General features: G+C 41.3%; 1 protein-coding gene and 1 non-coding gene across 7 annotated transcripts in view; one reads left to right on the plus strand and one right to left on the minus strand.

The window, feature by feature from the left end:
• Positions 1-26,343, minus strand: part of RRM2B (ribonucleotide reductase regulatory TP53 inducible subunit M2B) — a 158,080-nt gene that overhangs the window by 72,253 nt on the left and 59,484 nt on the right. The gene's annotated exons all lie outside the window — the stretch shown is intronic.
• On the plus strand, positions 15,788-15,917 carry LOC111759989 (small nucleolar RNA SNORA42/SNORA80 family). Its single transcript, XR_002793806.1, has one exon. It is a non-coding gene; the product is annotated as a small nucleolar RNA SNORA42/SNORA80 family (small nucleolar RNA).

A 26,343-nucleotide genomic window follows, 5' to 3' on the forward strand; every position in this document is an offset into this window, starting at 1 on the left:
ACAGGAGTCAAAGGAAGCATTCTCAATACGGTAAAGTATATATATAAACAGAGGACAACCAGCAAGATGGCAGCAGAGTAAGGAGCTCCTAGAATCTGCTCGTGCTACAGGGCAGTTAGTAATCACCCAGAGCCATCAAAGGCACCTGTTTGGGGGCTCCAGGAGACCAGAAGAGCATCCTACAACATCCTGGAAAGAATAGAAGAAGCTGCCCTCTGCAGAGAAGATTTGTAAATAGAGAACTCCATACCCTGAGGCCAGTGCCCATCCTCCACTGGCAGCACAAGCTGCCTCGGGAGCTATTCCACAGCTGAAATTGGAAGCTCCACTTCCCCAAAATGGGGAAGAGGTGGTTGGGCACCAATTAGCTACTGATTAGTAAATCCAAGCTAAAGTATAATCCTATGAACAGCTAAAGTTTGAACTGTTCCAGTTGGAAAAAGGCTGGTAGCCACCATTTTGACTCTGCCCCCAGCATGAGGGGAAGCTGGGCTGACTGAAAATCACAGCGACAGCAGGGACCAGTTTCTTTGTCCCAGATTGGCCTGCAGCCCTAGCCTAAGCTTCAGCCCCACCTCTAGTAAAGAGGAAGCTGATGGGCCCTGCACCAGCCTCTCCAGGTAACTGCAGGTATATTCGGCTGGCATAGACAGAATAGTCGGAAGTCTGCCAGGGAAACTGTAGTTATTTTGGACCCATATGGCATAGATTGCTGTCCAAGTCTGCAGCTCCATCCCCAATCCCAGGCAGGGAAGATAGGGGTGTAAAGCTTCATCAGTCTCTCAAGGCAACTACAGTCTAGGTGTGCATGACTTGGATTATTACACATGACTGTGGCTCTGTCCTGACCCCTAGCAAAGAAGAAAGTTGGGAGAAGCTTCATCAGTCCCTGGGGTAATGAGGGAAGCTTGAGCCTCCACAGCTTACAGCACCAACTACATCCTTGGCTTCTACTGTATAACCAGCAAGGGAGAAAGGGCAAGATACCCTTAAACTAAAGAAAGAAATTGCACCCAGAATACTCTAGTAAGCCAGATGCCAAGAAACCAACAAAGAATTACAATCCACACCAAGAAACAGGAAGATAAGGCCCAGTTAAAGGAACATAAAGTCTCCAGATGACAAAAAGGAGTTGAGAGAACTAATCATAGATATCCAAATCTCCCTAATAAATTCAATGAGATGGCTAAAGAGATTAAGGACCTTAAGACATTGGGTGAGCACAAAGAAGAATTTGAAAGCATACATACAAAAATAGCAGGTCTTATGGGAATGAAAGGTGCAACAAATGAAATTAAAAATACACTTGAATTATGTAATAGCAGATTTGGTGAGGCAGAAGAAAGGATTGATGAACTTGAAGAAATGGTCTCTGAAAGTGAACATACAAAAGAACAGATGAAGAATGGAAAAAATTGAACAAAGTCTCAGGGAACTAAATGACAGCAAGAGATGTGCAGACATATGTGTCATGGGTGTCCCAGAAGGAGAAAAGGAGTGAAAATGGGCAGAAGAAATATTCAAAGAAATAATGGAAGAAAATTTTCCAATCTGATTGAATAGATATCCATGTCCAAGAAGCACAACATACTCTCATCCAAATAAGTCCAAATAGTCCAACTCCAAGACACATACTACTCAGAATGTCAAGGGCCAAAGACAAAGAGAGAATTCTGAGAACAGCAAGAGAAAAGCAATGCATCCATATAAGGGATACCCAATAAGATTAAGTACCAATTTCTCATCAGAAATCATGGAGGCAAGAAGACAGTGGTATGATATATTTATAGAGCAAGAGAAAAACTTCCAGCCAAGAATCTTATATCCAGCAAGACTGTCTTTCAAAACTGAGAGCAAGTTTAGAATATTCACAGACAAAGAGAAACTGAGAGGATTTTTAACCAAGAGACTGACATTGCAGGAAACACTAAAGGGTTTACTACAGCCTGAAAAGAAAAGACAGGAGAGAGAGGCCTTGAAGAGAGTCTAGAAATGAAGATTATATCAATAAAGGCAACTAAAAGAGTCAAAAGAATGGTGAAAATAAAACATTACAGATAAAAGCCAAATATTCAGGAATAAACTTAACCAATGATGTAAAGCAATTGTACTTAGAAAATTACAGCTCATTGTTAAAAGAAATCAAAGAGGACCTAAATAATTGAAGAACATTCCATGCTCATGGATTGGAAGACTAAATATAATTAAGATGTCAATTCTACTCAAATTGATATACAGATTCAATGCAATCCCAATAAAAATTCCAACAGCATTTTTTTACATAAATGGAAAACATGATTATTGAATTTATTTGGAAGAGTAAGGGGTCCTGAATAGCCAGAAACATCTTAAAAAGGAAAAGCAAAGTTGGAGGACTCTCATTTCTAGACTTTAAATCCTTATCTAGCTACAGGGGTAAAAACAGCTTGGTACTGCATAAAGACAGACACATAGACCAATGAAACTGAATTGATGGTTCAGAAACAGACCTTCACATCTATGGTGAAGTGATTTTTTTATTAACTTGTCAAACCCATTCAGCTCAGGCAGAACAGTCCGTTCAACAAATGGTGTTGAGAGAATTGGATATCTATTGCCAAAAGAAGGAAAGAGGACTCCTATCTCACACCTGACGCAAAAATTAACTCAAAATGGATCAAAAACCTAAATATAAAAGAACCATAAAGCTTCTAGAAGAAAATGTAGGACAATATCTCCAAGACCTGGTAATAGGTGGTGGATTCTTACAGGAGATAAGAGGAGGACTGAGATGGACTAATGATGTTCACATATGTAGAAGTTTTAATTAACTTTACTGTAAAAGTATGTAAACGTACAAAGTTGACGGTAACACATTATAGTGAGAAACAGCTAGTTTATGAATGGGATTGTGGCTGAAAAGGGTAGTCTAAGGATGGAAATGACAACTGACAGAAAGCTAGAGAATAATCTAGAGACTGAATAGCACAGCAAGCCCAGAGGTGGATGAGAATTGTGGTTGATGGTACAGTGCAAGAGGGTCCTTTGTGAGCCAGAGAAGATGTACATCACTATTGCAGGGTGGTGGGAATGTGGAAAAGCATGGGAAAAATACAACTGGAGTGATCTATGGACTGTGGTTAACAGCAATACTGTAATATCCATGCATCTATACAAAAGATGTACTGTGTTGAAAATGAGGGGGTACAGAAAAAGTGTGCCAAATGTACACTATAGACCTAGTAATAATCTGATGATATTGTCTCATAATCTGTAACAAATATTCCACCATGGTGTAGTATGTTGATAGAGTGGTGGTATATGGGAATTCTGCACATGTACATGATTGTTTTGTAAGTTTACAACTTCTTACATAAAAATATATTTTAAAAATAATAATAGCGTGGGTTGGGGGGGAAATACACCAAATGTAAGATAAGGACTATAGTTAGTAGTAAGATTTGAAAATATTCTTTCATAATTTGTAACAAATGTCTCACAATAGTGCAAGATGTTGGTGGTAGGTTGATGTATTGGACCCCTGTACGATGTTATTCATGTTTACTTTGTAAGTTCACAACTTTTACTATACACTTATTGTTTATGTATGTCCATGTATACATATATTAATATATAATGACCTTCATCATCTAACAGTTTTGCATTTAAAATCTATTTTGTCTGATATTAATATCACTACTCCAGATCTTTTTTGATTACTATTTGTATGGAATATCTTTTCCAACCTCTCACTTTCAACCTGGTTATGTTCCTACATCTGAGGTGAGTCTCTTGTAGACAGCATACAGATGGTTCATTTTTTAAAAATCTATTCTGTCATTCTATGTCTTTTGATTGGGGAATTCAATCCATTAACATTCAGTGTAACTACTGTAAAGGCATTACTTACTTCATCCATTTTACCCTTTGGCTTTCCTTTTCCACGTCTTACTGTTGTCTGTCTTTTTATCCTTTAGATTACCCTTACTAATAATCTTTATTTCTACACTCTTCTCCAAGTCTCTCACCCTTGTTTTTTCCTTTCAGACTGTAGCACTCCCTTTAGTATCTCTTGTAAATCCAGTCTTTTGGTAAATACTCTCTCAGTTTTTGCTTGTCTGTGAGGACTTTAAACTTACCCTCATTTTTGAAGGACAGTTTTTCTGGATAAAGAATTATTGGCTGGCGGTTTTCTTTTTCAGTACGTTAAATACATTATACCACTTTCCTCTCACCTCTGTGGTTGCTAATGAGAGACTGCCACTTACTCTTACTGAGGTTCCCTTGTATGTGATGCATTGCTTTTCTCTTGCTGCTTTCAGAATTCTTTACTGTTTGTCATTCTGAATATGAGTTGTTTCAGTGTAGATCTATTTGGATTTATTCTGTTTGGGATGCACTGACCTCCTTGGATATTGATATTTATGTCTTTCATAAGGATTGGGAGGTTTTTGATCATTATTTCCTTAAATATTCTTTCTGCCCCTTTTCCATTCTATTCTCTTTTGGGAACACTGATAACACATATGTTGGTGAATTTTGCATTGTTATTTAATTCCCTGAGATCCTGTTCCATTTTCTCCTCTTTCTATTTTTCTGTCTTTTCAAGTTCAGTTGCTCACTTCTCCAATTCACTAACCCTGTCTTCCATCAATTCAAACCTGCTATTACATGCCTCTAAGATATTTTTAATCTCTGTAATTCCCAGAAGGTCTGTTACTTTTATGCAGGCTTTCAAATTATCCTTTATGTTCAACCATGTCTTTGTAATATCCTTTATCTCTTCAGTCATATTTTTCTTCAACTCCTTGAATTGATTTAAGAGATTTGTGTAATTATCATTAATTAGTTGCCTTAAATCCTGTATCACAATTTTTGGTTTGTCCCTTTGGCTGGGCCACCTCTTCCTGTTTCTTAGTATGGCTTGTAATTTTCTGCTTTTGTATATTTATCTGAATATGTTGGTGAATTTATTCTAAAGATCAAATTCTCTCTCATGCCTAGTGATTTTGTTTCATAGCTCTTCTTTGATTTTTTGGTTCAATTTATTCTAAGTCTTTAAAGTTGCACAGCTTAGGTGAGCAGACATAGTTCAAGTGGTTGAGTACCTGCTTCCCATGTATGAAGTCCCAGGTTCAATCCCCGGTACCTCCTAAAAACAAAACAAACAAACAAATGCAAAAAACCAACTCTCATTGGGAAGTGGATGTAACTCCATGACTGAGCATGTGCTTCCCATGTATGAGGTCCTTGGCTCAATCCCAGTAAGTCCTTTCAAAAAACTGCTCAGCTTAAATTATCAAAGTAGGGCCAAAGGCTCACTAATGGGGCACAGATCCACTCCCAGGAGTTTGGGACAGGAGACACCTAAAAGCACGTTTTTTACTTGCAGTTCCCAGCTGGCCAGGAGATGGCACTCACATGTGAATCATTCCACAGAGTTGACTCAACCTCTACTTGCCAGTGATTCTGGTATGGCCACAGCCAAGATTTGAAGCAGGTTCTGCTGGCCAAATTCACTGAAATGAAACCACTCTCCACCCTCCACCACATCCTGCTTCTTCCGAGGGAAGACATCTGTCCCCCTCTCATTTGGCTAAACTGGGCCATGGTTTTATCCAGGCTGTTTGCTCTACTGGGGTGGGTTAGGTGCCATTTCCGACAGTGGGGTTTAGTAACTCATAGTTTTTGTTTTTGCTTCTTTGTCTCTGTGTCCCTTGGCCTCCTGTCCTTCAGTCAGCTTTTTTCCCTCCCTCCATTGTTTTTGTAAGTGTTGAGGCCTGACTACCTATTCCAATACCATTTTCCTGGATCTATGCATACATGTAGTTTGAAATACAGAAGGAGAAGAAAAAGAGAATGAAGCTGAAGAAATAATTGAAGAATGGTTTAAAATGTTCCAAAAATAATGAAAGACACTAAACCATAGAGCCAGGAAAGTCAGAGAACTACAAGCAAGATAGACAATCCCTTCTCCCAAAGACAGCAGCAGACCCATCATATTCAAACTTTTATAAACCCAAAACAGAGAGAAAATATTGCAGGCTGCCAGAGAAGAAGGTCACATTATATGCAGAGGAAAAAAGAAAAGAATTAAGAGACTTCAGGCCAGAAACTATGCAAACCAAAAAACAATCGAATGATATTTTTTTAAGTGCTAGGGAAAAATAAAACCTCTCAACCCAGAATTCTACACCCAGCAAAAATATCTTTCTAAATAGAGTTCAAGTAAAGACTTTTTCAGACAATCAAAATCTGTTCTTAACTCTAGGGATTAAAAATAAGTAAGCAAAAAATATCACAGACCTAATCAGGAAGAGATACTCATAAAATACATTTCAATCTAACATTACAAGTGATAGGAAAGATAATGAATTTGATTTGAATGACATGTATGTCTGTGTGGTATCTAATGAGTAGGTGAAAATATGGGTCTAGAGTTTAGGAGAGAGGAAAAGCATCTGGGAGTCATTGACATACGGTTAGTGGTTAATGCCATGGCAATGCATGAAATCACTCAGGGAGAGAATGTAGTGATAAAGAGAAAGAAGAAGAACCAAAAATAGAACTGGAAAGCAAATACTAGAAGATACCAAGTGGCAGAATTGTACTGGGGCACCACTTTCATCTGCTATTTTAAATATCCACCTGCTATTTTAAAGAGCCAAGGAGCAAGGGGATATCAGATGAAAGGGAGAAGGAGAAATAACACTGAGTTCTTAATAACGCCGCATATTGTTCTTGACATTATACATATATAACCTCATTTAATCCTCACAAAAACCCTACCAGGCAGGCTCTCTGAGGTATGGAGGTTTAATAATTCCCCCATAGTCACATAGAAAGTGGTAAGTCAGGATCCAAAACCTGATATTTGATTCAAACCACCCCCTTCTCATACTATGCTACCTCCAAAGAAAGTAGGAAAGAAGCACCACTTCATCTACAATCACTCAATCCTCAGTCCCAGTAAAAGTCTAAAACCTAGAGGGTCACAGAGACTTTTCCTAAAAGACTAACAGAGGTTCCTGATGTAGGATTTCTGGCATAGACTTTCCACGAGACATAGGCACTCATATACACTGAAGGTGTTCGGGCCAGATTCTGGTTCCATATTTGGTTTTCTTTTAAATGGTCAAACTGACCCTTAAGGTCACATTTCCTCATTCAACAGAACCTGGCACATATCTGTAGAACTCTCCCAGCAGAACAGAAGTAACTCACTCCTCGGAGGATGAGATTATTCACAGAATTTTAAAAAATAATATAAGGTATTGCTTTAGTCATGAACATAATTTCCATCAGTAATAGAAAGCAGAATTTGGCTACAAAACACTGGTTTCTAGCAGCCAAAGGAGACAGTTTATAAAGCAAAATCACAAAATATAATAAATCAAGGATCTGTTCAGAGACCGGAGGGACAGTCTTAACAATACTCTGTCCTGAAGATATTTTATCCTGCCAAAGATGATAGGCTCAGTGTGCTGAAAGTGTAGAATTAAAGAATAAACAGAGCTTTGGCTTATGTTTTGGTTTTATTTTAACCACTATACAAGGGGAGACAGAAAACTGATGTTCACATATCAGAAATTATAATATGGTTTTTAGAATGGTAGAGCAGAGAACTTAACTTTTGGCAGGAACAGATTAAAAACTCTCTAGGATTTATTTAAGTCTACATATCAGATGGATATAAATAGATTCTCATAATAAAATAATTTGACAGCAAGAGAGTCCTTAACATGCTACTTTACACTAAATGGCCAAGAAATTTACCACCTAGAATAACAGAGTCAAGTTTATTTGAGACGTTGTCACCATCTGATTAATGAGAAAATATTTAGTTACTGAAGGTCAAAAATATTTGGAATTCCTTGGCTTTTCTTATCAGCAAATAGAAAAAAGAAAGCAATTTACAAATAGTGTTGGAATAAATGGTCTGTGTGTTTCCCTCAGAACTACCTTATTAAAACTGATTTCCTTCTTAATGGGAAGACTCATTTTTCTGTTTCCTGTTTCTTTCTCAAAGAGGGGACTTGGATGACTCTGTTTCCAGAGAAGAGAAACATACCATTAGACTGATGGGGGAAGACAATCAGAATAACCTGAAGGAATAAGAAGACCTAAATGAATGGAAAAGGAATGCAGATTCCTATTCAGTAAATCTGTTGTATGGCCTGAGATTCTACATTTCTAACAAGTTGCCAAGTGATGTGTATAGTGCTGACCCAAGGCCCACACTCGGAGTAGCATGGTTATAGGCAGTATGAGGCTAGTGCTGGCTAAGAGGCTCGAATCTACTGAGTGGGACAGCACAGCCTACTGTAAAGTAAGTGGAGGTAAGTGGGACCAGAAAGAGATAGGAAATCACTACAAACATTGAGCTTGTAGTCATGTGACCCAGGCAGGCTCCATTACATTAGAGCACCCCTGTATAAGTATACTCAAGCCACTGTCCCCTTCAAGAGGTTGAAGCCCTGAGAGGGTCACCTTCAGTCCCTGCAGCTTCCATAAATCTTGCCAATTTGTTATAGTGGTCACAAAAAAAATATTTTCTCAATGTGCCATGATAGATAAAAGATACAAAACACTGCTTTAGAGGTCTGGAGGCTGAACGGGTGCTTAAGAAAAAGTCTTCAGAGGCCATGCAGAGGGCAAAATGTGGAGGAAAATGTAGCAATAGCAAACTCAGTATGGGAAGCCCCAGAAACCAAAAGGAAGCAAGGCCAGAGTAGCATTGAAACATAGTGGCAAATACCCCTAATGCCCTGGGAGATGCTGAGAATATTCCGGTGAAACTCTAGCAACCAGCACAGGCCAGGACCAGAAGAGGATTTGGAAAAAGTAGGTTATGATCAGATTTGAGATTCTGAGATTAGCCACTCATGGCTAGGAGTTTCCCAAATCTTGAGAAGGAATTGGAACTAAAGCCATAAGATACCCGTAATGTGTATTACATTCATCCTTGACATGCATGCAAATGTTTTTGCAAGCAAATGTTCTTTTTTTAGCAGACTATATATCATTCATCCATAGTGATATTTTTGTTCTCAGATAAGCCCTTTTGTTCTTTGCAAATACGGGAGCCCTAAAGAATCTCTTCAGGTATTGTAAATCAGTCCTGCATAGTGAACTTTGTAGGCAGAGCCAGCCAAGCACCTGGTCTTAACCTTGATGTCTTAGGTAAGGAATCCCCTTAACTAAGTTAGCTACATACCCATATTTACAAGAGATTTCAGTTTCTGGTTGCCTACACAAACTGTATGTCTTTCAGACCTTTCCCAAAGTCCTGTATCAAACCTGACGCCTTTCATGTATAAACTCAGCAGTTTCCATACTGAAGGGTGGCCTTGAGCCATGTTCTATCTTTGTTATAGTTGTATCACAATTCCATTATCTGGAGAACTTCATCTTCATTCTTCAAGCAACACCAACTAGACTCATTCCAGGGGTCCACCTTTATCTTCCTTTCTTACCCTCCCAGGAATCTTCCTTGATTGCTTGTAACTTTTCAACTTAAAAAGTCCTAGTACATGAGACAAGCCTGTTTGTTATTTTTCCAATATAAACACTTGTTCAGAACTGTAAGGTAAGCCTAGTCAGTCTAACCCACTTAACATTTCAATCTCTTCTCTCTTCTCCCTCATATTCTGACAGGCACAAATTGAGTTATAATCAAAATGCAACTTTAAACTAAAGTTGTATTTTAATTTAAAGGATATTGACCCTTTACAATTAATTCAATGAGCATAATCTTTCACTCCCCCTACCAGATCAACTAAGTAATTTAACGGTTCAGTCCACGATATGAATCAAAACTTCATATTTGATTTAGCATTAAATGCACACCTGTCCTCCATTCAGACCAATTTTTTAAAACAAATTTATTTTATTTTATTTTTTTATTTTTTATTTTATTCCCCTCCCCCCTTTTTTTTTCCTCTCTGTGTCCATTCGCTGTGTGTTCTTCCTTGTCTGTTTGCATTATCTGGCGGCACTGGGAATCTGTGTCTCTTTTTTTGCATCATCTTGCTGCGTTAGCTCTCCATGTGTGCGGTGCCACTCCTGGGAGGGCTATGCTTTTTTTTTTTTTTGCGGGGCAGCTCTCCTTCCAGGGCGCACTCCTTGTGTGTGAGGCATCCCTACGTGGGGGCGCTCCTGCATGGCACAGCACTCCTTGCACACATCATCACTGCACATGGGCCAGGTCACCACACAGGTCAGGAGGCCCTGGGAATCTAACCCTGGACCCTCCATATGGTAGATGGACGCTCTGCCAGTTGAGCTACGTCCACTTCCCAAGACCAATTTCAAGCAGTGGCAAAAAATGATGTGGTTGGTTTTGTCCCAGGGTTATCACTTACAGTTATACAAGTTGAGCACTGAATAACTGCTCTGGGGCGGGGGTGGGGTGTGTGTGAAGTCATTCATATTCATAGTACTTTTCCTAATTTTCACAGATTCAGTTTGGTGAGGGCACATTTTGACTTCTTCTCTACCTCTCACCCTGTTTCTTGGGTCAGTGCAGGGGTAGGATAAGGCATGGTAAGGAACAAGAAATAGCTTCCTGAAACTGATACACCTCTCAGCTAGATTTGCTTCTGTGGTCTGGCAGATGTTTAAACCCAGTTCTTACTTTTGTGGGCTCTTTTGTAGATTCAAAGGAGGGTAGGTAGGGGAGCCCCCTAAGAGCCACTCCAGCTACAATCACATGATGTACACAATGCCAGTTTTCCTTCATCTGACAGCTCTCAGTCCCCCTCAGTTTCTGCTTTTCCAGGGGTTCACTCCACAAATACTCTCACTGTGGAGCCCCCTTCCCTCTGGCAAAAGCACTCTTCATTAGGATTCAGGCAGGTCCAGGCCAGCTCTTTCACCCAGGGGGTCCACATCTGCTCCATGGGAATTCTGGCAAGCCCATCCCTACCTAACTGCCTCAACTCTGCTGCCACAAGATTCAAGTTTTCTCAGCTGTGAATCAGGCCCTCTATTCCCCGTATTTCTCAATTTCAGGAAGCACATATCTAGTGCTCCAAGAGGTCCCATGGAAGGCTAGACTTAAGATGGAAGTAGCCTTCATGCCATCCTGCCCTTAAGAGCGGAAAGAGGGAGCTCATAACGAGAGCCTTTCTCTCCTAAGAAATCTACCCTTCATCCCCTCCTGTTTCTACTCTGACTCTATTTTTATCCTTAATCTGGATAAGTGGCACAAGCGTTATAGAACAGTTCCACATAATTTTCTATGTAAATTCCACATATGGGGGATCTGTCTTATACTCCTTATACTGGACCTTTTGAAATCGAGGTCCCAATTATGTCCACTTAGTCACTCCATTCTTCCTCTCTTAGTATTAACAGAAAACCAAATTTCAGGGAAAACTATAATTCTCATTTAAGATTTAACAAGAGAAACATCCATAGAGATTACTGGGGTAATAACTCTCCATGGCAACACCTGGGCAGCCAAACTGAAGCAAACTGATGCCTGCCTGAGGTTCTCTCTGTTTTGAGATCCAGGATAAGCAGGCTACCTTCTAGTCCATTAGGCCAATCTGTGACAATGTGATTCTGTCCATCATTTCAGTAATTGCTCCAGGGCTAAAGAATTGTTTTTAAAACATCAAATCAAAAACACCCTGTGTGAGAGACACAAACCCCAAGGCATTTAGCTATGAGATGAAAGTGTATTCTTACAATTACATTTAAACATTTAAAAATATTTAAAAAGCCCCTCTCAAGTTCTCCCTACTAGCCACAAAACTATTTCTTAAAGATGTTCATTTCTGAAGACCCAAAGATCATCATGTAAAGGGTTGCAAAGATGCTCTCTTCCTCAAAATCCCATTGCCAACTGTGGTAGTTTAAGACTATATTCCCCAGAAAATCATGGTCCATTCTTATGGGTTTGAGCCTATTGTGAGTGGGAACTTGGTTATGTTAGTTCAGTTAAAGGCCTTTGATTAGGTATATTCAAATAAGGTGTGGTCCAGGGTGAGTCTTAACACTCTTATTGAAATCCTTTATTAACAGAATGAATATGGAAAGAAAGACAGAAAGAAAACCACAGAATCAGAGAGAACCAAAGAAGCAGGAAGTTGAAGGCAAGAAAGCTCAGAGAAGGAAGAGCCCAGCATGTGCCTTGCCATGTTACAGAGGAGTCCAGGATCATCAGCAGCCATTCTCTGGGATCTGGAGTCTGACTCTTTGAAGAACTCATGGGCTGAACACTTCTCAAGATGTTTATCTGCATGGATTGGTAGACCAAAAGGACATTTGTGTGTATGTGTATATATTCCCACCAGTTCCCTGGACAATTTTTAACCCCTCTGAAGAAAAATCTGAGGCAGACATTGGAGAAACTGTTTAAATGAGGGAATGTTTAAGATACTAGGTACATGCAGCAGTGCTTTGAGACTCTGGGTGAGGTGCAAAGTTGGAGGTGGGACTATTCTCCCCCAACTCTTCATTGAGTGCTGGGCTAGGAGATGACACCCTTGACACAGAAACTGGGGTTGTCTCAGGGAGCCACTGGGAACTGGCATCACTGGGGTCTCTCAGACTGCTCTGTAAACAGAGGGCAGTGGTGGGGGGAGTCAGAGACGGAGAGGAGATGGTCGTAGACCTCGGCAGTGACTGTGCTGACATACTGATCCATAAGCCACAACAAGTCACCTCTACCAACCTCTCAAATACCTGGTGCTCGGGGCTTTCACAACAAAGCTGGAGTTCCTCCAAGAGCAGGTGAGGACAAGAAGGGAAATTTGGGAAATGTATTAGAGTGGAACTGAGTTTGTGTCCACGAATTGACTCAACCTTGATTCTTGACACTCGGCCAAGAAGTAGCAGAGTACAGGGGTGGGGGTATTAACAAAAACTGTTGAACCTGGTATGGTGGTGTGAAGTTGTATGTATCCCTGAAAAACAAGTTCATAAATCTAATCCATTCCTGTGGGTGTGAACCCACTGTAAGACCTTTTGATGAGTTACTTCAGTTAAGGTGTGGCCCAAATCAATTAGGAGGGGTCTTAATCCTATTACTGGAGTCCTATATAAGTGGAATGAAACTCAGACAGAAAGCAAGAAGCTGAACATCAACAGAACCTGGAAAAGAAGGGAGAGACCAGGAGACAGTGCTGTTTGCCTTGCTATGTGACAAGCTAAGGACCAAGCATTGCCAGCAGCCAGCCCCAGAGCACGACATCTTAGGGAAGAAAGCACCACCTTGATGACATCTTGATTTGTACTTTTCCCAGGCCTCAAATCATGAGCAAATAAATTCCCATAGTTTAACCTGACCCATTTCATGGTATTTACTTGAACAGCCTAGGAAACTAAATACCTGGTTAGAAAATGATTCACATTGCATGGATTAACGCTTATTCGGGGGCAAATTCTGAGTGGAAACAAATCCATCATCTCGTCAAACCTTAGGATGCATAAAAATCACTTCCAGATTCTTCCTAAGCAAATTCCAGTTTCACCCTCAGAAAGAAGGGTGATGGAGGAAGTCTAGGGTGAGGACCACCCAGGAATCTGCTAACAAGCACCCCTAAGTGCTGCTGAAGCTGGCTAACTCAGGCCCAAACTTTGACAAACACTGTCTTATAGTAATGAACACCAGGTTTGCATGAAGAGCAAAAAGTTGGAAATTTTTAACTCTCACAATGACCAACGATGAGATTGAAGGCTGAAGATAAATCTGCACCCCGTAACTTCCAAAGGAGGTTCACTATCTATCCCACTCCCTCTCCTTATACGTGTTGCCTCTGGCAGCAAAAATAGCATTTGAAGAGTTTTCTGTGTCTCTCAAAGGTAAAAAGTTCCACCTTGCTGCCATCTCAAGAGTTGGCCTTTTTAAACAGGAACTTCCCAACTGAGGGCATCTGCAACTTCTGTGAGTACCTATATATTTGCATTTTGGTAAGAATGAGATCAAATGACTCCACTGAACAAATGCATTAGGCTGATAAGCAAGGTGCTATCACTTTGCTCAGAAAGCTGGATGAACAAAATGTATTAAGTTTCTCAATAAGAGGTAAGACACATAGGAACTATGCCCCGTGGTGGGGCACATGCATGCAATTGTTTCCATAAGCTTGCAAGAAAGAGAATAAAATGCTCAAGAAATTGAGCCTTTAAGATTTCAGAGCCCTGGAATCAGAACTTGGGGTGTTAGGGAAGAGAGGGTTATCTAGATAACAGTATTACCAAATTAAGATTGTTGGTATCTGCCTGGGCATGAAAAAGAGTCAGAGTGCATGAAAGGGGAGGGGTGAGGAAGAGGGACTAAAGAGAGAGTTGGGTGGAACACAAAGATGATGCTAGAAGGGCAGGGGCAAAGGGTAAGGCAATAGCCCAGAAGACAGCCATCACCAAAATAGCAAATTAAGCTGGGTTTAGTATTCTATATGCAATAGGTATTGCTGTTCACTTTTTTCCTGCTGTCATTTAGCTATTATTCTAACTTCCTCTGACAGGAATGAATTATAGGATTTCTTCTATTCCATAGTCCAATAGTTCTCAAACATTAGGGTGCATCAGAATTACCTGGAGGAATTACACAGATGGCTAGGTACCACCTCCAGAATTTGTGACTCAGTAAACCTAGGGCAGGGCCTAAGAATTTTCATTTCTAACAAGTTCCTAGGTAATACTGAGGCTGCTGGTCCAGGTACCACATTTTGAGAGAAGTGATGTAGTTCATACTTCCCTCAGATAGGTAAAAGAGGAAGACAGGAGGAGTTTGGAGAAAGAGACCTAGTAAGAAGCAATATGGGGAAGTGGACTTGGCCCAGTGGTTAGGGCATCCGTCTACCACATGGGAGGTCCGCGGTTCAAACCCCAGGCCTCCTTGACCGTGTGGAGCTGGTCCATGCACAGTGCTGATGCGTGCAAAGAGTGCCATGCCACGCAGGGGTGTCCCCCGCGTAGGGGAGCCCCACGTGCAAGGAGTGCGCCCCATAAGGAGAGCCGCCCAGCGCGAAAGAAAGTGCAGCCTGCCCAGGAATGGCTCCGCCCACACAGAGAGCCGACACAACAAGATGACGCAACAAAGAGAAACACAGATTTCCGTGCCGCTAACAACAGAAGCAGACAAAGAAGAACACACAGCAAACAGACACAGAGAACAGATAACTGGGGCGGGGGTGGGGAGAGAAATAAATAAATAAATAAATAAATCTTTTTTAAAAAAAGGCAATATGTGACAATGGGGGTAGAGCAGGTATCTCTTTTCATACTGTGATTTCAGTGCCCATAGAAAAGTTTAAAATGAAAATTAAAACATGTCAGCTGAATGACACAATAAATTCTACATGCAAAGTTAACTCCACTGATTTGAAAGCAAATACCCCTAAGGGACAATAACATTCAATAAGAGTATCAGTGATTTATACCTTATTCTGAACAAGTTTCAAAATTCCTGAGAAGTTTTGGAGGATGGAAAGAGGAAAAAGGACATAAAGTGTGGAGAAGCTCTGTGGTTTATTCACTGTACTTTATTTTTCTCATTGCCAGCCAGAGGCTGGAATTTTTGAAAGTCGAGTTACTAAGCAGGATTTAAAGTTAAAACAAATTACTTAGTTCTAGTCCCAGTTTCTGCTCTACCTTGCAATAGCTATGGAACCTTGGGCAAGATTCTTGGCTTTTCTGAACCTTTACCTCCTTCTCTGTAAAGTGAGCATGAAAGTGGCACTAGATTATTAGGTGGCATCCTAAAAGTAACACAGCTCTGAGGTGTGCCTGGTCTGAACACAAAAGAATCAGCAATTGATTTAAACTGTTAACAGTTAAAACCCATCATGACCATGCATAGGTTTGGATTTATGGCAGGCCCATCCCCCTGAACCTCTCATAGTGTCCCATGCCAGAGCAAACTGAGCCCTGAATATTGCCTGGCCTTGTCCATAGGCCTTGGCACTGAAGCAAGTTGCACAGTGTAAAAGAAAAAAGGAAAAAAAAAAATCATCATGACTAATCAGCCACAAACTGGGGCTTTTTTTTTTAATACCCAGCTTACTCAGATCTGATTCCTCTTATTTTTCTACAGTGAACTGCTCATCCTATACTGCAATTCCTTTAAACCACAGATCAATGTGCATCCCCATTTTACAGATAGGAATACTGAGATTCAGAAGGGTTTAAAACACTTGACCAAGGTCACATGGCTAATAAATGGAGCAGAGGTTTTCTTCCTTTCTCTTTGACTAAAGCATTTAACCTTTCCACTTGACTGCAAGCCCAGGGTTCTTTTCAACACCCCTACGCTGGGAACCCTGGCCTCTGCCAAGTGCACTTGTCTCTACCTCCACTGACCCACTGTCCCCCTTCCATTCCTCCTCAGTTTCTGAACCCTAAATTAGGAAGGGGTATTCCTTTACCTGCCTGTCCCTTCCCACCCAGTCACTGAGCATGAGCACATGCTCCCAGTCTTCTCCTGGGCTGTTTGTGAAAGGTGTGGGCTACAAGATGGAATAAGCTCTGTAATTTATTCCTGTCACAGGAAACTTGGATATTAGCTAAATAACAACAGGAAACTAGTCATTCAAGAGTAATACAATTAAATGCTTTGCTTAGTCCAAACATAAGTGCTGAAAGGAAAACAATTCCAGCAGTCTCCCAATTTAAAGGAATCACTAAGTTCTTTATATTCCAGGCACAGGTACCTAATGTACTTTTTTCAAGACAAAGATTCTGGTTTGAACATTAAGTATTCCTAACTTGAACTCAGCTAAATGGTAGTAGCACAGAGGTCCCACCGTGTCCCCTTCCTAGGAAGAATGAGCACTGGGGTAAAGTCTTGAAATGATAAGCAGGCAGGACAGCCCTACAGTAGAACCTTCTTCTCTGGCCTTGTCACTGCTGGGAGATTGTAGGGAGCCACCCACTGTGAGACCTATTTACAGCCTCCCACAACATGGCGGATCTCACAACATGGCGGAGTTCACAAATCTGCCCTGTCATTTCCTTATTCTTCCTCCCTGCTTCTTTGTTCTCCCCTTCTGGCTACAACTCAGGTGACCACAGCAATACGCATGCGCAAGGCGCGAAATTCCGCAGGTTTGGCGCGAACACTCAGCCAATCCCCTCCTTGGACGCCTGTCACCTGTGAGACTAGCCTATCACCTGTGGACACGTTCCCTTCCCTCAGTATATATTCCCATGTTTTACCCCCAATAAACGAGGCTTGATCAGAATCCTGTCTTGCCTCCATTCTTCGTGTCTCTTGTCCCTGTCTCTGTGTCATTTGCTTTGTTTCTAGATCCCCGAGCTTGGTGGGACAGGAGACGTCCTGTCGTATTGGCCTGGCCCGCGGGCGGGTCCGGGTCAGGAGATAAGAGGTGTAAGGCCGTGGGGAAGGCTGCTTGACAGCTCAAGGTTACCTTGCCTCCCCTGCCAAAACACAGGAAACCAGGCTGAATGAGGGATAGGTGGGAATGAGTATTTGTGATGAATCCTAAAATTGCTCAGAAATGGATCTATGAATCTTACATTTTAAAATCTTTTATAAATTATATAATCAGAGTGGGAGAGTATTAAAACCACCTTAGGAGAGAGGGCTACAAGGTGAGAGAGGAAGGTATAAAGAGCTCATTTTTTTATTGTTTTTAAAAGGGGAGTGTGATGGTTAGGCTAATGTGTCAATTCGGCCAGGTAATTGTGCCCAGTTGATTGGTCAAGCAAGCACTGGGCTAACTGTAATGCAAGGGCATTTATGGACTTTAGTCACCATTAAATTCACTGCAGTGGTAAATCATAGATAGCTGATAACAATTACATCAGTCAGGGAGATTGCCATCAGCAATGAGTGATGCTTTTATCCAATCAGTTGAATGCCTTAAAAGGGGAAGTGATTCCAGGTCATCTTTGGACAGTCTCCCAAAACTGGTCAAGAACCTTCACTGGACTTTCATCAGAGCCCCTGGTTGTGGCCTGCCTGTGGAACCTGGACTTGTGCATCCCCACAGTCACGTGAGAGACTCTTATAGAATGGCATACTATTGATATATATATCTCTTGTTGATTCTGTTTCTCTAGAGAACCTAATACAGGGAAATTGTTTCAATTAAGATACATTTGTTTTAAGTAATAGAGTGATAACTAAGAGTGGCTTAAGTAATCTTAATACTTATTGTCTTAAGGAACAGAAATTGAGAGGTGGAAGGCTTCAAGACTGGCCTGGCAATCTAAAAGTAGCTTCAAAAGCCAGTCTTGCACAGTAAACAAAGCCTAGGACATCCAGACACCACAGCCTCATGAAATTAACACTCTCTTAGTGGGCCTTATCTGGGAATATATGTAAATCTATTTCCCCAATATGAAATAGATATACCCATTTATAAATTCCTTAGTCATGACTCTTCTATTCCTTTTATCCGAACCTATAATTTTGAATTTACCTGTTAAGTGTAGTTCTCAGAGACTAAAAGCCTTCAGATTGGTCATCTGCTGGTTGAGCCCTGAAACCTATCAGACATGCAGTCAACTCCTATGTTCCGGTTCTCTGGGTCTGCCCTGGACAACCAACTAAATGATCAGTCCCATCCCAAAAACAAGTATAGTATCTTCAACTGCAGATAAAGCAATTCTATCCCTCTGCCCCATATAAGCTATGTCTCTTCTCAGCCTGACGCAGTCAGAGCAGACATCATCCCAAACCCCTCAAGACTGAGGAACAGATAAAAATGGCAGGGAGAGGGAGAGTATAACAACTGAGCAAAGCAGATTTATTGTTATAATAGTTGTTAATTGAGTAGCTTGTAACATTGATACAAATAAACTTTTTTAAAAACATGCCTGTCCTGCCTTTTATCAGTTACGTCTTCAGTATTTTGACTTTTTATTCTTAATCTTGCAAAAATGGCTGCCATAGATCCACGGATCACATCCTCACACCACTGTATTGAAGGCAGAGTGCGACAGGCTATGCCTGGCAGAGATTTTCTTTTCATAAACTTCAACCATAGCACGGAGGAAAAATATTTCTCCAGAAGACCCCAAAAGGTTTCTATGGTTGGTTAGCCAAATTGGGTGACAGGCCATCTCTAGCTGCAAGGGAATTTGGAAAAACAAGTATTTGATTTGCCTAACTTGTATCACTAGAAGTAGGCAAGGGAAAGAGGGTTGGAAATGGCTTTTGAGTAGACAGCTAAGAGTGTCTGCCATAGGGATAAACAGAAATATGAAAAATAAATAATTTCCCCTAATGTCAAAGAAAAGGTTTAGAATGTATTTACAGTTTTAGTAAAAGGAAAGTTTCATATATAAACATCTCTATTATTTATAAGAAAACAAAAGGCCTGGCTCTATGTATATGCATGTACAATACTTTCATACAAAGTTAAAAAATAAAATAAAGCTTAGCAGCTTCAAAATTCTGCATCCCTATGACCCAATTTATCCCAGGGAAAAATCATATATGTGTATAAAGTTGTACATGGATATGGATGTAGACATTCAGTGCATATATTTATAACAGCAAAATGGGAATAATCAAGCATTCTTACTATTTTTATTTTTAACCTCCGTTTGCTTTTTTTAAAATTTATTTTTATTTATTTCTCTCCCCTTCCCCCCCCCCAGTTGTCTGCTCTCTGTGTCCATTTGCTGTGTGTTCTTCTGTGACCACTTCTGTCCTTATCAGCTGTATCGGGAATCTGTGTTTCTTTTTGTCACCTCATCTTGCTGTGTCAGCTCTCCGTGTGTGCGGCACCATTCCTGGGCAGGCTGCAATTTCTTTCGCGCTGGGTGGCTCTCCTTACGGGGTGCACTCCTTGCACGTGGGGCTCCCCTACGCGGGGGACATCCCTGCGTGGCATGGCACTTCTTGTGTGCATCAGCACTATGCATGGGACAGCTCCACACAGGTCAAGGAGGCCTGGGGTTTGAATCGCGGACCTCCCATGTGGTAGACGGACGCCCTATCCATTGGGCCAAGTCTGCTTCTTATTGCTCTGTCTGACACCAGAGTTGATAACAAAGTTGGCTGGAATGGAGAATAACTCTCTCCTTTGTGTTACTCTCTGTGTGATTCACAGCCCAACATGAACAAGGTTTTGTGAAACCACTCCTTCAGGGATTACTTTCTTTGTTTGACATTGGGGAGAGAGGGGAGGAGTTGCATAATGGTGTCCTTGCTATATTCAGAATCTCTGCCCAGTCAATCCCTTGGGTCAAACCCATTAGTCTGTCTCCTTCTTCCCTCAGAATGGATTCTTTCCCAGAAGATGCTTCTGACCCCATGCAAATATTCTTCATATGAGCCACCACACCAGTTTTCTAGATACGCCCAGCCATGCCTGAATCCCAACGGTAGGACCCAGGCTCAAACTGACCGCCATACTCCAATGATATTGAGTCTAAATTCTACCTGTTGTAAGGACGGGTTGTAAGATGTAGGAACAGGAATTCTGAAACCTCAAACTTTCAATCCAGTTGAGGGAACAAATGTATGAGATATACTGGGATTAAGATTTCTTCTTAGAACAGTGATACATTATGGCACTTAAAGCTATTTGACTTTGCTATTTGTAAAACTAAATGGGAATTATTCATTGGGGCTTGTGATTTGCTCATTAGTTTTGAAAGGGAATGTTCATGATAACTGCAACAAAGGATGTTAAACCTATACAGATAATTAAGGTGGAAATGGGAGATGAACTTGGCTCAAATGATAGAGCATCCGCCTACCATATGGGAGGTCCAGGGTTCAAACCCAGGGCCTCCTGACCCATGTGGTGAGCTGGCCCACGTGCAGTACTGATGTGCGCAAGGAGTGCCGTGCCACGCAGGAGTGTCCCCCACATAGGGGAGCCCCACACGCAAGGAGTGCACGCCATAAGGAGAGCTGCCCAGCACAAAAGAAAGTTCGGCCTGCCCAGGAGTGGCAATGCACACACGGAGAGCTGATGCAGCAAGATGATGCAACAAAAAGAGACACAGATTCCCAATGCTGCTGACAAGAATAGAAGCAGACACAGAACAACACACAGCGAATGGACATAGAGAATAGACAACTGGGGAGGGGGACGGAGAGAGAAATTTTTAAAAAAAATTAATCCTTAAAAAAGAAAGGTGAAAATGAATTCCATTTGTGCTTAATTTGGTATGCAGAGTCGAGCTATCTTATTTGCTAAGGAAGCATAAGAACATATTTCCCAGACAACTAAAATGCTAGATACTAGACCATTTAGAAAGTTATACTAAAAATTTAGATGACCAGGTGTGGCAGTTGGATATTATTGATGAATTCCAAAGAGAAATACTGATTTTATTTGTAAACTGATCTGTCCTTCTGGGCATATTAGATTGTATTAGACTCAGAGGTTTCACTTTTATATTACTAAATCACAATTAGGACTTTTATTTGACCACATTATCGATTTGAGTCCCGGCCTACGGCTAGCCTACAGCTGTGGACTAAATAAATGGATGCTCCATCAAAGACAGGGGAGTAAACACACTAAGAAGTAGAACAGAGAAGCAGATACACAGGAAGAGAGAGTGCTCCATAGATATGGCCCTGGGAAGAGAGATGAGCCCGATAGTTTACAGACGACTTTGTGAAGAGAACAGAGCAGCTGAGACTGGAAACAGATGAGCCCTGGGAAGAGAGATGAGCCTTACGCCAGACTATAGCTGAGATCAGAAAAAGCTGGTACCATGGAGCCTTAAGAGGAAGGAGGAAGGCTGAACCCTCACAGACATCACACACCATCTTGCATTAACATGTGGCAACAGACTTAGGGTGAGAAGTACATCCTCACGGTACATTGACTAAGGCCTATTAACTGTAAGCGTCTACCCCAAATAAATACCCTTTATAAAAGTCAACAGATTTCTGGTATTTTGCATCAGTACCACTTTGGCTGACTAATACACCAGGGGAGTGGATACAGCTCAGTGGTTGTGTGGCTATTTCCCATGTACGTGGTCCTGGGTTCAATCGCCAATACCTCCTAAAAAAAAATTAAAAATAAAATTTAAAAATTGAATGGCCAGTGTACAAGATGGAAATGAAAATCTGCAATGATGAAATTGCTGAAGGTGACAAAGCAATAAGTCAGTAACTTAACCTTCAAGGAACTATTGACTTCAAGGTGTTTGGAGCTAATGGAAACATTCTAGGCATAGAGCTAGAATTTTAATACTAACAACTTTGAGATAGCTTCAATTAGTAAGTGCTTATTATGTGCTGAGTGCTATTTTAAGTATTTTTCATTTTTATACAAGACTGTTGTTATTCCCAATTTCACAGATAATGTACTCGAGGCACAAGGAAGGTAAGACCTTGCCAAAGTCACCCTGTTAGGAAGTGGTGCAGCCAAGATCTGGACCAACACTGTTTGACTCTGAAGCCTGTGTTCTTCCATCCCTCCTAATAGCAGTATCCCTCATTTACAGCTACTTACTATGGGTTACAAGTAAGCTCCCCAGATCAAGATAGAGTTAGGTTTCATAGAGTGAAAAAATTACTTATGACCATTAGCTTCCAGGAAAACTGCTCCCCAGACCTGAATTGTAAACATATCCCCATCGGGTCTTGTCCAGAGATATCGCCCTCCACAAACTGAAATGGACAGGAGTTCCAGGTATCCAGGGCCAAAGGAACTCATGCAGTCCATTCTGGCTCAACAGACAAGAGCTGGTATGTCACCCTTTATCCCCAGCCCCTCAGAATGGACTAGAGGGTAAGCACTTTTCTGCCATTTCAGACTCTCCTCTTACATACCCCTCCCCATAGATAAACAAATACCAAGGTCACTGGTGACTCTGTGACTAGTCCAGGCCTCCTGATACCTCACAAGGATGTATGGTTTTGTCAGCTGTTTTGTAACTGCTAAGTATCCATTTATGGAAAGGGATTCTTCCTCATTTCCCTCTGCTACCGAAATATAAGTCTTCCCTTATGGTCTTGTCACCTGGACTTAATCTTTATACAGCTAGTCATGGGTGAAATTCCCCAAGGGCTCGTCCAGGGAGTTTTCAGTTCTAAAGGGCCAATGCTGATGGTGAATTTCTTCTGTCAGGAGGTCTCGCTCCTGCCAAGTCCCTGAAGCTCATCTGTAAACAGATAACTCCTTTAAATCTACCACCTAGGTCTCTGCAGTAGAAGAACAGACTCTGAGCTGAGAGACCAGAGGCTCAAGGGCTCCACCATGAGGAAGTCAGAAAACAAGACCTCTGGCTACACATTCCCACCACCTTCTGCAGCAGGTAGCACCTGCAGGAAGCCAAAGGCCGGAAATGTTCTAGCCTGCTTGGCATGGAAGGGGACCTGGCACAGGGCCCCCCAGGGCCTCTTTTGCTTCACATGGCCCAAGTTTGGATAGGAGCTTCCTTTGACTTTCTCCAGGCTTCATGCAAGGCCTGTGGGGGCTGGTATCTCTGAGCTCTTCATAGGCAGCAGCTGTCAAGATGCTGAAACTAGTCTCACTTTTTTAAAGGAGCACGATGGAATTAGCAGAATATGATTAGGAAAGCAATGTCATTTGCCCTTGCAGTTCTGATGTCTAAAAACACCAGTTATTTCCAATTTGGCCAAGCTTCAGTAGATAAACCCTCTCTCCCCCCTCCATGAAGCAATGCTTTGACATAAGTCCCAGCAAGCCTCCCTTGGGGCAGGAGCTCAAGAAGGGCAGAGGAAGTTCTAAATGGGTACTTGCCCATGGAGTGCATTATGGAGAGTGTGGCGCTTAAGGGGCCCATATCCCACTAAAAATCTTGGGTGCTACCAACAGTAAAAATACCGCATTCTGAGAAATTTGGGTATATTCAGTAAAATGAGGGTGGGACTTAAAGTCATGAGACCTGCCTCTAACAGTCACTAGCTGTGTGACTTAATTTGTCTGACACTCAGTTCCCTTATTACGAATATCATGACATAGCACTTTCTCATAAAATTAGTAACTAATCAAAACATGATTGAAAAATTAACTTGTAAATGCTAAACATGTGCAGATATTATTTTACTGAAAAAGTTTTAACATGCAATGATGCATACATTTTTATTCTCAGAAGGCAATGTGGACTACTAATATTGAGGGAATATCAAGACCACGGTCTTTGACAATTACTCAGACAAACCAGAGAGTGCTTCTTATCCCTGGTTTTCTATGATGTGTAAATATGCTAACTTGGAAATATTAATAGTTAACACAAAGTGTGCTTATGGAAGGTGGCACAGGCATCAGATAGCCCAAATGCATGAGATCACATAGAAAGATCACATAAAACAAAGACAGCTGTTTTTCCAATACAGGATGGGGTTTTTCATTGCCCCTCCCACCACACCTCAATTCGGGCAGAGCTAATAAGTCAGAAATACCTCCACTATCTACCCTCACCACATCATCAATCCCATAATGCTCCATATGGCCCCACTCCTGACCCAGGTTCCCTTGTCCTCTCCCTCCCAAATCCTTGTGTTGTGTCCTCGGTAACCTCTTCTCCATAATCAGTCAGCTCCCACATCTCCCAACCACCTTATATTATCTAAATCAGGCCATTTCTCTGGGAACTCCTCTAGTCATGCGGTCTTCTCTGGTGTCGCTTTAATCTTCTCATACCCCCAAGGACCTCTCAGGTATATAAAGAGTCCTCTTTCATCCCCACTGTCACCTCCAGATCGTGAATTATCCATCCTTCTGTAAAAACCCTGCTCTTTTGAGGCTCACAATTCAATTATAACTCCCTCTCCTACTCCTCTTCACCTTGTCTTCAGGACAGTAGCTCTTGTTCACTGAAGACTGTAAAAACTTGGCTATCAGGATCCACCCAAAGGCAAAAACCTTGACTTCCTTATTGCCAGTGAACTCCGCCACTGCCCCTCAGCTGCCTTCTCCCACACCTGTCATGTCCCAGACCAGTTCCACATCCCAAATCACTAAACCCAGCATCTCACTATGATCACAATCTCTGCAACCAGATCGCTTGTGAAACTACTCCCACTACTACAGTTCTCTGACTTTATCGGGACATTCCCAGTCCTCTCACTCCTCTGCTTTCTCTCAAGCCATGAACTATACTTCATATCTCTTTGTATCCAACTGAGATTTCACAATCTATCATATTCCTAGTAACACTTTCATCAATATCCTAAATTCTGTGCTCCTGTGCATTTCTACCACACATAGAAAACTGAAGGAATATCCCCAACCCCTTTTATGAATAATTCAGTTTCTCCATATTTGTGCCCCAGAAGGCAAATATTGCTAGAATAAAAGTCACACAACAAGGCAAATTGGATCTACTACAAATTTAAAATTACCTTCCTCAACACTGTCTGGCAATCCTACAATTTCCTGGTAAACTTGATCTCTATTCCCTACAAATTGCTTTTTCACACCTTCTCCACGCTTTGCCCCTACCCCAAGTCCCCAAGGACTTATCATCTGCCTCACAGATAAATTAAACCAACAGATGAAACATTCACAATGTCAGGCTACCAAATTACAAAAACATTCCCCATAACTATTCTTCTAGCTTCTCTAGCTTCCCTCCTTTATGAGAAAGCGTCCTTCCTCCTGAGATAAAATCCTCCACCTGTGCTTTTGATTCCCTTACCTTTTCATGAGGCTTACATTATCTTTCCACACCCTTATTCTAATCTTTGCCAAAGGTTGAATCTTAATGAGGCCTTGTTTCAAAGGATTTTCTTGATGCCAATTCTCATTTTGAGGGGTTTCCTAGTTTGCTAGGCTGCTGAAAAGCAAATACTGTGAAATGGGTCTGCTTTTAACAACTGGGATTTATTAACTTACAAACTTATAGTTTTGAAGCTGAGAAAAATGTCCAAGGCATCATCAGGCCAAGTTTTCTCCCCAAATATTGATTATCAGTGATTCTGGACTCCTCCTCTGTCAAGACATACGGTGGCATCTGCTGGTCTCTCCCTTCTCTTCCAGGTTTTGTTGCTTTCAGCTTCTTGCTTCCATGGCTTTCTTTGTCTGAATTTCATTCTCTTATAAAGGACTCCAGGAAAAGGATTAAGATCCACTCTGGGCCATGCCTTAACTGAAGTAACCTAATCAAAGATTCTACTTAAAATAGGTTTACACACACAGGAATGGATTAGCTTTAAGAACATGAATTTTCTGGGGTACTTACAGCTTCAAAGTATTACAAGGGACTAGGTGTCAGCCTGCTTTTCCAACCCTGCAAAAATACTGAATTTCTGAATTCTCTCAGTTCCCTTTTGGCTTTCTTGCAAACCAGTCAGTTCTTTCCTGAACTCATATCTTTCTTGTAATACTCTGCCAAATGTAACCCATTAATTCCAAACACTCTTTATAAAAGATATCTTCTGTTTGCCCTGCCCCACAGATCCATTCTCTGCCCCTTTCCAGGAGGCTGATCTGTACGGAC

The sequence above is a fragment of the Dasypus novemcinctus genome, chromosome 14 (assembly GCF_030445035.2).
Source record: "Dasypus novemcinctus isolate mDasNov1 chromosome 14, mDasNov1.1.hap2, whole genome shotgun sequence".
Classification (NCBI taxonomy): Eukaryota; Metazoa; Chordata; class Mammalia; order Cingulata; family Dasypodidae; genus Dasypus; species Dasypus novemcinctus.